The sequence below is a fragment of the Anolis carolinensis genome, chromosome 1, assembly GCF_035594765.1.
Source record: "Anolis carolinensis isolate JA03-04 chromosome 1, rAnoCar3.1.pri, whole genome shotgun sequence".
Lineage (NCBI taxonomy): Eukaryota > Metazoa > Chordata > Lepidosauria > Squamata > Dactyloidae > Anolis > Anolis carolinensis.
Genome location: NC_085841.1, coordinates 26,945,087 through 26,958,893, shown reverse-complemented (window position 1 = coordinate 26,958,893; position 13,807 = coordinate 26,945,087).

Sequence of the window (13,807 nt, the reverse complement as noted above, 5' to 3'; positions counted from 1 at the left end):
AGCACCTTTTGTGTATCTGAGGAACCTACATTCTTACTACTCATAATCTCAGACATAGAAACAAAACTGCATGGAGATGATTCTCTGCTGCTTTTGCTTTGCTACCTGAGGTTGGGGACTCACTCTAATAGAAGAGCCAAAAACATTGTCTTATCCATCCCTAGTTTACAGTGTAGCTCAGGGATTCTCAAACTGTGCTCCGTGGTGCCATGCTGTTTCCTCCCTCATCCTCTTTCCTCCTTCTGAAAAATGGAGGGTAATTAAAGTTTTGAGGTACCAGAAACAACAGCAGCAGCGTTCTCCTGGGGCACAGACCCTTTATCCCCTGCCTGCCTCACTGCCCAGACTATTCCTCACTACCCAGACAAATAGGGAATGCCCGATTTTGCTCCCACCGCTCAAAGGGTGCTTTGATTGTGTTGGTAGAAAACGGTTGGAATGGATGGCCTCTGGGATTTCTGCAATTATTATTATTATTATTATTATTATTATTATTATTATTATTATTATTATTACAAAGGCTGGGTGGCCATCTGTTGGGGTGCTTTGATTGTGTGTTTCCTTCATGGCAGAAGGGTGTTTGGACTAGATGGCCCCAGGGCCACTGAAATGCTGTTAAGTTTATGTTGATTAAAATAGTTCTCATTTTAAATATTGTATTGTTCTCTCTTTCTTTGCATTTTTTAATACTGTGTGAATTAGTTCACACTAATACTCTCCATCCATCTGCCACTGACCTGGCCCATGCCTGATATATATACATTATATATAATATATAATATATAATATAATATATAAAGATTTCTTGGGGCTCCGCAGCTAAAGAGTTTGAGAACCCTTGGTGTAGCTCATAATACAAAGATCTGAAGGAAACACCAAGAGTATTTATATGTTTATCAATCACACCTTGATTCCTAAAATTAACTTCTTTGAGATTAATTTCATCAATAGAGTCTACTTATTGCTTGGTGTGTTTTGGAGAAAGTACAGACTGGCAAAAATGCATATATATATTGAAAGCATTCTCAAGCCCTCCTTACCCTTTGAAAATATTGAGGGACTAGTTATTTGGAAGTAGCAAAACATCCCACATTCAAAGTAATGTTAGCTCTTCCTTCAAAAAATATACCAAAATTAAGGTCGTTATAGAATTCTAATGTGATACTTAAAGGTAAATTTGGAGTTTCCTGTTTGGATAAACTACCCAAGATGTTTGGGTGGAAAAAATAAGAACATTTGCAATATGGAGATTTGAATGTTTCTCTATTACATCAATTGAGATGTTGTTCAGCTTCTAGTGTTGTGACTGTTATGCCTTTCACAACATCAGTGCAGATCCTGTCAGGCATCTGAAACTAAAAACTGAAACAGATGAAGTTAGGAAGAATTGAAACTAGAATGGCCACTGAGGTTTGCTTGAAGAAAAATTCTTAGTGTGAATTTGAACAGAAATTTGAAAGGCACAAAATAAATTAATTCAAAGTAAGTGAGGGTGGGATTTGTAGTTTGGTGAGGCACCAGTCTTCTTTTGCAGAGAAGTCTAAAGATTTTGTAAAACAACAACTCCAATAATTCCATAGCATTGAGCCATGGCAGTTAAAGTGGTGTCAAACTTTATTAATTCTGCAATGTAGATGCACCCTAGGTTTCTCTGGCAACCCTTGAACCCTTTCACACTACATAGTTATAGAACAATTATTCCACTTTAGCTGTCAGGGCTGTATTGTAGGGAAATCTGGGGTTTGCAGCTTGGTAAGGCCCCCGGTGGCACAGCGGATTAATAATAATAATAATAATAATAATAATAATAATAATAATAATAATAATAATTTTATTTTTGTACCCTGCCACCATCTCCCCAGAGGGACTCGGGGTGGCTTACAGATATAAAACCAGCATACGGTATACAGTTTTACAAAAACACACAAATAAATTTAAAAGGCATTAAAAATCACAATCATTATAAAACACATGAAAAACACAACAATAAAAACATAAAATGAGCTGGGCAAAGTGCACTGCGTGGAACTTGTAAACAAGAAGGAAGATTAAGGTGCTACAAGGTCATGGGAAAAGCCTTAAACTGGGGTGAACTCTGAGGCTATGTCAAGGAGTTAACCTCTGAGCTGTCAAACTTGCTGACTGAAAGGGTGGTGGTTCGAATCCGGGGAGCGGGGTGAACTCCCACTGTCAGCTCCAGCTTCTGCCAACCTAGCAGTTCAAAAACATGCGAATGTGAGTAGATCAATAGGTACTGCTTTGGTGGGAAGGTAATTGCTGTTAGCTTTTAGGAAAGACTTGAAAACATGGCTTTTTCGCTGTGCCTTCGGTGAGTAATTTCTGTTATATATTTCTGTGTTACTCCCACCCCGAACATCTATCCTCTAGATTACCCCACTTCCATATGTCCCTGCCCGCAGTGGAGTACCCCTCTGTCCCTCTCACTCCAGGTTTTATCTTTGTGTTTACGCGGCCTGCCCTTGTTTGATTGTTTTCTGATTTCTTGATGTAATGCCAATTATCATTTATTGTATTTTTTAATGGTGCTATGATATGTTGTTTTTATATCTTATTATGTTGTATTGCTCTGGGCATGGCCCCATGTTAGCCGCCCCGAGTCCCCGTTGGGGAGATGGTGGCGGGGTATAAATAAAGTTTTATTATTATTATTATTATTATTATTATTATTATTATTATTATTAATTGCGCTCCCTGCAGTCATGCCAGCCACATGACCTTGGAGGTGTCTATGGACAACGATGACTCTTTGGCTTAGAAATAGAGAGGAGCACCACCCCCCAGAGTCAGACACAACTAGACTTAATGTCAGGGGAAACGTTTACCTTTTCCTTTAAGGTCCTAGCACTGTCTGGGTAGAGATGTTAAGTGCCATTCTCTAAACTTCACATTCCAGGCTTCCATAAGACAAAACCATTGCAGTTAAAGTGGAATCATAGCACTATCAGTGTGTAGAGAGAAAGGACTGGACAACCTTTTTTTAGTTTAAGGGTGATTTTTAAGATTGGACTGCAAATCAGGGACCACACACTTAAAGAGGCAAGGCAAAAAGGGGCAGGAACCAGAGCAATTGCAATGTCAATTGTCTTTCACCCCCTTAATGTTACAGTACACTCTCTTTTGTCTCCTCTTGTAATAATCACTGCCATCAGCAGCAGAACTGCCAACAGTTTCCGAGAGAGAGGGCTGACTATAACAGCATTTTTTGTTTAGGACAGGTTAGTGCCAGACTGAATACTGGAGAGAGCTTCTGTATCTTCAATGGTTATGTAGAAAAGGAATTTTTAGTAGGAATTGCCGGGCCACCATGGCAGTTAAAAGTGGCGCTGAGGCAATTCCTTCAAGTGCTTCCCAAGCTTTGGTGGTGACCCAGGTGTTTTGGACTCCAGTTCCCACCAACCCCAAGCATCAGCCAAAGCAGTGAGGCTGTTGGGAGTTGAAGTCTCCTCCCTGAAGGCATGGCCTGAGGAGGAGGCTACTCAAGTTCAGGTGTGGTGGCCACAACTTGCACCCACCACTGGCGAGGAATGGAGGGCGGTGGCATGGAAAGTGGCAGCCAGGGCGACGAGGGCGCCTATGGAGCGGCCAAGGCGGGCAATCCCTTCGACCTGTGGCGCTTCCTGCAGCAGCCCCAAGTCCTCGCCCGACTCCTCAGTGCCGTAAACCAGGACTTGGGGCAGGCGAGGGGTTCGGGAGGGGGTTAAAGGAGCTCTCTGAGTGCTCCTGGGGAAGGCTGAGGTGTGACCTCCTGATTGGTTGCTTCAGATACCTGGGCTTGAGGGAGGGAGGGAGGAGAGAAGAAGTGGCTGGAACAGAGCCGGCCTCGTGCTGCCCACTGCTGGACCCGTGCCTGGTTTCCCTAGCGTATCCCCACCCCTGCACCGCAGAATTATCGCAGTTTCACACCACATTAACTGTCACGTCTCAATGCCATGGAATCCCAGGAAGTGTAGTTTGGTAAAGCCCGAAGACTTTCTGAAACTCCCAGGATTTTATAGCATTGAGTCATGGCAGTTAAAAATGCTGCCAGGTTGCATTTGTTTACTTTACAGCAGGCATAGGCAAACTTCTGCCATCCGGTTGTTTTGGACTTCAACTCCCACAATTCCTAACAGAGAGGGGCAACCATGAAAATTATTTGCTCAACTATCTATGGCAAGCATGGGGCAAACTTCGGCCAGTAGGCTGTTCGGAATTGTGAGAGTTGGAGTCCAAAACACCCGGCGGGCCGAAGTTTGCCTCATGCCTGATCTAAGGCAAACAACTGGCATAATAAAGCATACTGGGTTCAAGTTAACTAGCAAAGAAAGTGGCATGATGGTCATATGGGGAGTCAAGGCTCTTCTGGACTCTTGGACCAGTTCTTAAACAAGCTTCGTGTATTCCATGTAGACTGAAACATACTTGTGGATTATCTGCCTTGATATTCTGGGTTATATGGCTGTGTGGAAGGACCCTCAGGGCTTTTCCAAACAGCCATATAACCCAGAATATCAAAGCAGAATAACCCACAATATCTGCTTTGAACTGGGTTATCTGAGTCCACACTGCCATATAATCCAGTTCAAAGCAGATAATGTGGATTATCTGCCTTGATATTCTGGGTTATATGGCTGTGTTGAAGGACCATTAGGGCTCTTCCACACAGTCATATAAGCCAGAATATCAAAGCAGAATAAACCACAATATCTGCTTTGAACTGGGTTATCTGAATCCACACTGCCCTATATCCCAGTTCAATGTTTGGTGCTAAATTCGCAAATATAGTAATTCCTACATAACATTAACATGTATTGAACTGCTTTTTCTGTTGATTTGTTGTAAAACATAATGTTTTGGTGCTTAATTTGTAAAATCATAATGTAATTTGATATTTAATAGGCTTTTTCTTAATCTCTCATTATTATCCAACATTTTTGTTTATCCAACACTTTTATTTTTCAGTGATTGGTTTGGGGGGGGGGAATACTGTTCCCTTACACTTGAAAATTACCTAGGGCCGGCACTGGTTTACATTGCTACAATCCATTTGTAGAAGAATTGATAAGATCCTTTATTCTTGTTCCCAACAGAAACATGATCTCTTGTCTACAGAAAAAAAATCAGTGGGAGAATCTAAAGGACTAGATTTATTATTTATTACTCAGATTCAAATTCCCTGTTGAACTCTATGGTTCAAATACAGTTGGTAATCTCAACTGGATTAGGCTCAATTAATAAACTTCTGAATGGTAAATCAGCATGTACGGAAATTCTACAAGTCAGCTCTTCTCACAGACCTGTGGATGCAGCATGTAGGAAATTGACAAAAAGAGAATTTGCTTCCTATATTTACAAGTGCCCTGAAACCAAGTTCCCTTTCACAGCCTTCTCACCTCTTTCATGATTTCTACTTAATTATCAAAGAAGAAGTCAAAGAGTGTAAAAGTTAAAGGTCAAGCTCCACCTGTTCTAACAGCATCTCATTTTCCAAGATGGCAAACAATGGAAGGAGATAAGTAAGAGCTTATGGCAATTCTTGTTTCCAGTGAAGGTAATGAAAGCACAGCTACGCTTTCACCATTCATACAAAGAAGAGAATGACAAGGCTAAAAGTGTTTAGATTGTAAGGTTGTGTACACAAAGGAGTGTACAAAGATAAGGTGAAAGGTTGAACAACTAGCTACAGGCTGATATTGCTCTCTTGGTCATTGAAGAATGGGAAAGATTAAAAGGGATAGAGTGTTAGAATACCTTTAATGGGCTACAGCTGCATTTAAAAATCATGGCTAGGATTTTACTTTAGATCAGTGAAAATTTCAATAAATGCTGCGATGGCTAAATGTACAGGGTGAGGCCATCCTATTTATTATTTATTTATTTACAGTATTTATATTCTGCCCTTCTCACCCCGAAGGGGACTCAGGGCGAATCACATTACACATATAAGGCAAACATTCAATGCCTTAACATAGAACAAAGACAAAGACAAACGTGGGGCTCCGAGCTGGCCTTGAAGTCATGACCTCTTAGTCAGAGTGATTTGTTGCAGCTGGCTGCAGCTGGTTGCCACAGCCCGGGCCATCCTAACATGGCTTAACCTGGAACAAGGCCACCTTAACAATGTAAGTCCAAGATTTACCCCAGGAATTAGGTTTTGCCTCACTTAGGGGCAATCAGTACAGTTGGGCCACTTCCCAACTGGAACCAACTATCTTTACTGCCACCCCTTGTTATCTGGGCTCAGACAGCCTGGGGACATGGAATAACAGTCCCCTGTGCCACCCCCTCTTGTCATAGCAGTCTCCATGTCACAGCAGTGATACATGCACCTAGCTTTTTTCTTTTATGGTGCTTCCACACAGTGGAAAATCTGCTTTGACCCAGTTAAAAAACCCGGTTGGGGTGGACTATAGTCTGCACACTAGCTGCAAAAGCCCATACTTTTGCAGCTGGGTGTCCAGATGTTCTCCCGGTAACTTCTGGGAGAACACCCAGACACCATAGACCCCTCCCCAAACCCTTCTGCTGGCCCTCCCCTGGCACTTTTTTCTCCTCCCCCCTTCTCTTGGCACGCCAGTCCTAAGCGCCAGGAGAGGGCCAGAAGATGGGAAATGCCAGCCAGGTAAGTTATTTTACTTTTAAAAGGGGTTTGGGGGCTTTTGGGAGGGGGGTTTTGTCCTCGCGGTTTTCTAGGCTAATTTAGCCTAGAAAATCGCAGAAGTAGTGGGTTTATTCTGCGCCTTCTTGGAAGGCGTGGAATAAACCCACTATCAAATTAATTCACCACAAACCAGGGTTTTCCTGGTTTGTGGCGAATTAAATCATGGTTTCCAGAAACATTGTCTGGACAGCCCCCTTTTTGATGTGGGAAGTCTTGTATTAAAGGGGCTGTCTGGATGGGCCCTGAGATTCATAACAGCCCTGTGTGATAGGTTAGGCTGAGAGACTGCATTCAACTAATCCAAGAGCATCTCTTGAGCTTTATCATTAAGCAAGGATCTGAAGTCAGCTTTCCCAGGCTAAAGTGTAACACTCTGTTCTACCCCACAAAACCAGCTCAAACAAGCTGAGTTTGAAATATGTGTTGGACACACATTTGACTTGGACTGACTGGAATGAAAACATCAGGATAACTTTAAAATCAGGAAGTTTGCAAAAGCAAATAGTGGTCAACTGGAAAACACCTGGCAATTTTCTGGTAGACTGTCTTGCCAGTTTCTCATTGCTGTGATTTGTGTCAACAATGATGGACTAGATGTCCCCATCATCTTCATAAGATCTTGAACAAGAGTGTATGTTCACAATAATGCTGATAATAATGACAATGACTCTTATTTTTATCATTATTACATGAACAGTATACATTAGGTTTGGGCAACTGCATAGAAACTAGCAGCCAAGACATTTTTCTGCAGTCAGGCATTTGGAAAAGGATAAGAGGCATGTTGCTGGAGAGGTTGTGGGTGGAGGGGATTAAGTGTTTTAGAATGCATTTTAATTGTTTTTATTTGTTTCAACTCTGTTTTTAATGTAACACACACAATACTGTTTAATTGCTTTTTAAAAAATGTATTTGTTTTTTAATTTTTTTAATCAAGTGTGTGACTGTTAGCTGCCTTGAGTCCCCTCGAGGAGGAAGGGAGGGTATAAATAAAGTTAATACTAATACTACTAATAATAATAATAATAATAATAATAATCCCTCTCCCATGTTATCAAAAGCCAATGAGGATCCTTCTACACATGCTGTAAAACCTGGAAGTAACCGGGTTAACATTTAAGCAAAGTAAGGGAAGGATCTGGTTAAGAGCTAAAAAGCACATATTCAAAAGGTACTCTTAAAACCCTATTGAGTCTGAAAAAGTGCACCATTGCATGACTTTCTATCCCTACAGTCATTCAAAACACATGCCTTCCTTCCCTCCAAATGTGTAGATTGTTCCAGTACACATGCACTTTTTAAAAACCTGAAAAAGCTAATCAGCTGATCAGGCTGTCAAACAGACACACAGATGGTTCAAAGGAAGCACAAATGGAGAGAAATTCGAATTCTCTGAAACTCTTTATTTGACACTTTATAATCTTAAGAGAGAGACACAATGGAAGTTTTTTTAAAAAAAAATAATCCCTTCGTTATGTGTTGGAGTTCATATGCGCACAGGCAAATCTGCTTGTCTTTATATTAAGATATTTGCATGTGTGCATATATGGTCCAGCGCATAATGGAGTAATTTAAAAAAAAATACAACTTCTGCCAGTGTCCCCCATCTGCCCTCCGTCTTGATCCTCTACAGAGGAATGCTATGAGGATGATGGGGGGCCATATTCCAAGACTGACAGGTCTGTGTGTGGAATTTTTGGACTCAGTTCTAAAATTCAGATTTTGGTTCTGTCTGGAAGTTACCCAAGAAGTCCAACAGAAACAATAGGGACAAACTTCCAATGTCGACTCAGCTACATAGGCAATCAATCAAGGCAACCAAAGCTGTCTCTGTCCCATAGGTAGACCCAAAGTCAGATTGTCACTGGACAAGCAGGGGCCAAGGTTACATCAAAATGTCCTGTAGTAATTAGAAATAAATAATAATAATAATAATAATAATAATAATAATAATAATAATAATAATGAGCTTTCCAATGAGCCCCAATCTGAGTTCCATCGGACTCACTCTATGGCAGCTAAACCAAGAAATCCCAAATGGCCCCCCACGAGGGTCTTCCTCTAATGACAAACCAAGAATGGGCAACTTGGAAGTCCCTGAACAGACTCAGAAGAGGAGTGGGCAGATCAAAAATCAACCTGGCAAAATGACACTACCTAGAAGAATCCTCCACCTTGAGCAACTGTGGAGCAGAACAAACAACTCGGTATCTGTATGCTTGCCCACAATACCCTGCCTCATGTCAAAGGAAGAAATGTTGAAAGCTACAGACAATGCGGTTGCTGTTGCCCATTTTTGGTCAAAAATTAGTTAGCCACTTGTGTTCCATCTATTTTTATCAGTTTTATACTTGTTTATGCAATGTTTTTGATACAAAATAAATAAAGTTAAGGTGGAATCATAGAGCTAGAATTCTTCAGTAAGAAAAGGCCAGTGTTGACATAAGATTCAACTTCCAGTAGAGGCAGTTCCCAAGTTAAGAACAAACTAGGTTCTGTAGGTTTTTCTTAAGTTGGATTTATTTGTAAGTCAGAACAAGTACATTTCTGTCCCTGTGATAACTGAAGTTTGAAAAATGTGGCTTATTGTGGTAACAAGGATTGGTGCTAAAGCTGCAGTGGACAAGCTTTCCCCCCATAACTCTTTCATGAGTGAATTTCTGTTCTGAGAGGTAGATTTTTCTCACTTCCTGTTGTCTCACCCCCATTCTTAACTATGAGTTGTTTGTAATTCGGATGTTTATAACTTGGGAACTGCCTGTACAGCTGTCTTCTGTAGGTGGAATTAAAAAGGGCTATGTTGTCCTCTGCTTCGGGCAGCAAAATTTCTTGCACTGGGCCCTTATGGGTGAAGTACAGAAAAAAGGACAAAACTTACTTAAGAAAAATACATGTAGAATATATGTCCCAGTCATGAGCATTATGGATAAAGGAAACATCTTTATTTATTAGATTGATTTGGTTTAGAACATGTCTTTCTGCCAATGCAAGGTGTCCTCCAGCATAATTAAAAAGATTCTAATTAAAAGCACAATAAATGATACAGGTTGAGATGTATATTAAATTAATTATATTATTAAAAACAATTTCATAACACCAATTTTCAAATACAATACAAATATTTCAGATTTCTGGCCATAATAGGCAATTATGTACTCAAGATCAACCTGAATAGAAAGGACTTTACAAATTGGTTGAAGTTCTGCAAGTGGATTTGAATTATGCTGCAACTCACAGTTGAGAAATTTGTGCACCTTCAGATGTTGTTATACTACACAAACCACATCAAATCTAACTAGACCAATCACTGAGAATGGGAGATACAATACAACAGAATCTAGAGGGACACAACTTTCTCAGCCCATTTGTGAAGAATTCTCCTTTTTTCATACTTTTCTGCTTCTGTGTCTTCCCATTCTGTGCTACTGTGCAAGAATGTTAAGAGACTCCATTCTGATTCAATTTTCAAAATGATCCTATATACTCAAACAGAAGCACTTGAAAAAATATCTGCTGTTTTATGAAGCAATAAAAACACAGCCACCCACTACTATGGAGTAGGTAGGAAGGAGGCAATGGAAAATAAATGATTTTTAAAACCAGTTGAAAGATAATTGAAACCTGAAATTAAAACAATCCTCAAATCCCAGAAAGCATTATGCAAGATGCACACTATGACTTAAAAAGCAGAAGGGTGCATTGTTTGACAGTTTAGAATCAGATAAACATTTTGTACATAATAAGTGAATTGCAATTTCCTTTTCCCAAGACCTCAGCAGTAAATTTTCATGGAAAAACTCTTGGGCTGTTCGACTTTCAGCTGGTTCTGTTTGTAAAGTTATTATTCTTTCCATATCTGTTGTTTACTTCATGTCCTTACATGTTTCTGGCACAATTTTTTTCCACTTGTGGTTTCCCCCCACACACATAGTGCATCATGGAATGTGTAGTCTTGAAATAGTTCTCAAACTCTGCTCCTCCAGATGTTTTGAACTTCATCTCCCAGAGACCCTAGCCAGTATGGCCAATGGTCAGGAATTCTAGAAGTTGAAGTTCCAAAAAGATTGAGATCCAGACAAAAAAACAAACAAACCAACAACACAGAATGGCTGCTTGAAATATATATACATTGCTTGTTGCTTTTGGTGCGTATTTCCTACACACCAATACAAGGAATTTGTTTACAACCTTCATTGTTTTTGAACTGAAATGTTAATGATATGATCCCGGGGCTCATCCAGACAGTACCTTTACCACAGGAGCTCCTGGATTAAAATGGAGGGAGCTCAAATGATGCCTCCAGTAAAAGAGGATTGATTCAAGACAAAGCAGGAAGCCCTGCTTTATCTCAAATTAATTAGATAGCCCACTAGACCCATGAAAGGGTCTACACCTGGGACTTCCCTGGGGCCTGTCCATACACCCATCTCACACCTTCTGGGCTCCTGGAGTCCTGAGATGTGAGATGGCCCCACCCCTTTCCCAAAACCACCCACAAAAGGCTTTACAAAAGAAAATAACTAACAGGACTGGCATTAGGTCTTGCAGCACACTTCCTGAAATGTACCAATTACGCACGAGGAAGCAAGGAGGGACTAAATCACTTCTGTTTCCCCCAGCCTCCTTGTGCGTAATTCATACATTCCAGGAAGTGTGCTGCAAGGCTTAATGCAGGCCATGTAAATTATTTTCTTTTTTTAAAGGCTTTTCTGGGGGCTTTTCTGGGAAGGCCTGGCAGGACATCTGGACCCGCCCCCCAGGAAAGCACGGATGTTGGGGGGAGGTGTCTGGATTTCAACCTGGATACAATCGCATTTAAGAAAGGCGACTGCGCTTGGGTTAAAGTGCTGTCTGGAACCACCCTCAGTCAAAATGACATAGAAAGCCAAGATGGTGTAGTCATTTGAGTTCAGAACCACTACTCTGGAGCTAAGAATTTGACTAACTTCTGAGGAGTCATGTATAATGGGTGACATTGGGCAAGTCCAACTCTCTCAGCCTCAGAGGAAAGCAAGAACAAATCTTACAAGAAAATCCTTTAAGATTACCATACACTGGAAATGACTTGAAAGCACAAAAAACAAGATTATGCTATGTTTGCCCTTGTATTAGCATTGCTTATCATTGACACCAATGAGATATCTGTTAGTCAGGACTAACAAGCTCCACTGCTTGTGGATACAATCTTATGATTAGTTTCCTTGTTCAGACAGAAACTTGTTTTATTAACAGAATCAGTAATTTTCATAAACAGGAAACAAACTGGGGGTTGAAATGCAAGACCCTCCATCATTTCACAGATAGCAACCGGGAGACATGTGGCCAAGCAACATCAGAGTGTGGTCAAAATAGTAAAAAATGGTTAACAATGAAGAACACACAAAGTAGGAGAGTCTTTCGCAGTTTGCTTTTGCCTAAGGTGACTGGAAAGGGCAAGATTCTGATTCTTTACCCCCTCTCCTCTCTGCCAGCCTGTTTCCATGGGCTACCTGAATCAAGAATATATGGGATAGTGGTAAGAACAGTAATTATCAGTTCTGGAATGAAACCTGCCCAACTGTTCAGACATGTCCAGAGTTGTCGGATAGTCTGAATATAGGGCCAGATTTCAGAATATCCACAGATTTTGGTTAATGCAGGGCAAAGCTGCCCAACATTACCATTAATAAGTGTTTGGTCACCCCAGAGCTTATCTTGAGCCCATCCAATCTAAGGGCCCTTCCAGATATGGGTAAATCCTGGAGAAAATTAGGATATTATATTCAAGTTACTACCGGGATTTAATCCCCACACTCACCCCAAACACTGGGCTTTCCCATGGGCAGAGGAGGGGTGGCTACATGCCCTCCCAGGTCAACCAGAAGCTAACCTGAGAGGGTATGGAGCCAGCCTCCCTATTTAGCCTCAAAACCTACCTGAGGGACCTGGCTGCATTCTCAGGCCCCTCCATCGAAATTTCCCAGTGGAACATTTTAACATGCCAAGAACCTGAGCATGCAGCCAGGCCCCTTGGGTAGGTTCTGGGGCTAACTGGGGGGCTGGGAGGGGAGGGGGTACCACCCTGTTTCTTTGGGCCCCAGGAGTCCAAAGTACTGGGATCACTGTGAGGATTGACTCCTGGGATTGCAGAGGGTCAATCCCCACAGATTAAGACCTTACATTAAGGTCTGGATCTTTCCAGGTGTTTAATTAATCTGGAGTAAACTGGGAAATCCCAGTTTACTCTGCATTAATTCGGGTTTACATGAGGCATAATTTGGATGCCTCAAGTAAAAACATGACAGGTTGCAGCTTATTGGCCTGTCTGGAAGGGTCCTAAGGGGTGATTGTAGATATGTACTTAGTCTTGTTTTCAAGCACATTCCTTGTTGTCCTTCTTTGGAAATTCAGAGGACAACAAGGTTTCTAGAGTTTACTAAACCAACCAAAATTTGTCATGTGTTCATTTTCCACAGATTATGTTACTGCTTGAATTAGATATTTTCAATATTTATTTTTATTTATTTCAATTATTTATACCTCGCCCTTCTCACCCGAGGGGACTCAGGGCGGCTTACAAGTGGCAATTGATGCCGTTACACTGATATAAAATAAACTAAAATGATTAAAACAGTTAAAACAATCATAAAATAGTCATAAAATAGTCATAAAATACAATATACAAAGTTTAAAACAATGCAAAGTGCTTATGCCATTCATCCACCAGACGTTATACAAGAGCCGTAATTCAGACCGAGTCGAAGCCAACACATGCTTATTCTTCAAATGCCTGCGTACATAGCCAGGTCTTCAATTTTTTTCTGAACCCCAAAAAGGATGGGGCCTGCCGGATGTCACTGGGGAGGGAGTTCCACAGCCGGGGAGCCACCACCGAGAAGGCCCTGTCTCTCGTCCCCACCAGCCGTGCCTGTGAGGCGGGTGGGACCGAGAGCAGGGCCTCTCCAGAAGATCTTAAGGTTCTTGTGGGCTCATAGGGGAAGATACGTTCGGACAGGTAAATTGGACCAGAACCGTTTAGGGCTTTGTAGGCCAAGACCAGCACTTTGAATTGGGCTCGGTAGCATATCGGCAACCAGTGGAGCTGGCTTAACAAGGGAGTAGTATGCTCCCTGTAAGCCGCCCCAGTTAACAATCTGGCTGCCGCCC